The following is a 1826-nucleotide window of genomic DNA, read 5'->3' on the forward strand; positions in this document are numbered from 1 at the left end:
TGAGTGTAGGCGAGGCTAAGGATGGCTTGCCTTGCCTTGCCTTGCATTGGCATGCCATGCCCAAGTTGTGGCCTACACCAAGCCATTCAAGCCATGCGTTGCCTTACCTTGGAATTGCTCATCATCCAATGCATTCCGAGAAAGTGAGTGTAGGCGAGGCTAAGGATGGCTTGCCTCGCCTTGCCTTGGCATGCCGTGCCCATGATGTGGCCTTGACCAAGCCATTCAAGCCATGCGTTGCCTTCGCCTTGGCATGCCGTGGCCTTGCCTCGCCATGCGATGCATTCCGACAAAGTGACGCGAAGCGGAAGCCTATCATGGCGTAAAAATGTCGACAAAATTTTTCGACATTTGAATAATGGGGTTTGACAAGGTTTGAAAAATTCAATACAAATGGTAGGCTTGAATGTCGACAAAGTGACGCGAAGCGGAAGCCTACCACGGCGTAAAAATGTCGACAGAATTTTTCGGACCTTGTCCTGCCATGGGCTGCGCGCAGCATGCCGGCAGCCTGTGCGCAGCGTGCGCACAGCATGTCGGCAGCGTGCGCGCTGCTGAGACTGTCGACAGAAATTTTCGAAACTTGTCCTGCCATGCGCGCGCGCAGCGTGCGCACAGCATGCCGGCAGCGTGCGCGCACCATGCCGGCAGCGTGCGCGCAGCTTGCGCGCAGCGTGCTGATTCTGTCGACAGTGAGGCTAGCGAAACTTGTCCTGCCATGGCGTGCGCGCAGCCTGTGCGCGCAGCTTGCGCATCTGTCGACAGTGAGGCTAGCGAACTTGTCCTGCCATGGCATGCGCTGTGCGCAGCCTGTGCGCAGTGTGCGCGCAGCTTGCGCATCTGTCGACAGTGAGGCTAGCGAAACTTGTCCTGCCATGGCATGCGCGCAGCCTGCGCACAACATGCGCACAGGCTGTGCGCAGCGTGCGCGGAGCTTGCGCGCAGCTTGCGCGCAGCTTGCGCATCTGTCGACAGTGAGGCTAGCGAAACTTGTCCTGCCATGGCATGCGCGCAGCGTGCGCGCAGTCTGTGCGCAGCGTGCGCGCAGCCTGTGCGCAGCGTGCGCGCAGCCTGTGCGCAGCGTGCGCGCAGCCTGTGCGCAGCGTGCGCGCAGCTTGCGCATCTGTCGACAGTGAGGCTAGCGAAACTTGTCCTGCCATGGCATGCGCGCAGTCTGCGCGCAGCATGCGCGCAGCATGTGCGCAGCATGCCGGCAGCATGGTTCCAGGTTTTTTCAAATGTCGACAGAATTTTTCAAATCTTGTCAAACCCCGTTTTTATTGAAATTTCCTCGCACAATAAGCTCCCCATAAGTAGTCTATGATTTTTAGGACCTTCTCCAACTTACAAAACTAAAAAATTCCTCCCGGATTTGTTTTAATGATTTTTTCAATTTTACGACTTCTAAAAATAATAAAAAATACTTCCCGACTTCAAAAATTTATGAAACTTTTTCCCATCATAGATTGCATGTTTCTTAGTATCCCTGCAAAAAATCACGTCCAAATACCTTGTATTGAATTATTTAGAGCCCATTATGACTCCTCGCGCATAGGTGATGTCTCTTCCTGTCAAAGGGCTAAATGCATAAAATGCTATATAGGGGGGTGTGTGTTGCCTGCATATGCATGGCAGCCCATGCCTTCCTAGCTGCAGCCCCCTTCCCCCACGCCACACCCATGTCATGTTGCCTCGATATGTTGCCTCGGTATTATGGGTTTGGTGTCGGGGTCGGGGGGCTGCCACCCATGGCGGTGGTGGCCGGAATCCGGCCTCCGCCACCACGCCGCCGCCATGGGTGAGGGAGGAAAAAAAAGGCGTGGAAA

This window comes from Prunus avium, unplaced genomic scaffold (genome assembly GCF_965620075.1).
Source record: "Prunus avium unplaced genomic scaffold, drPruAviu1.hap1.1 HAP1_SCAFFOLD_22, whole genome shotgun sequence".
Taxonomy (NCBI): Eukaryota; Viridiplantae; Streptophyta; class Magnoliopsida; order Rosales; family Rosaceae; genus Prunus; species Prunus avium.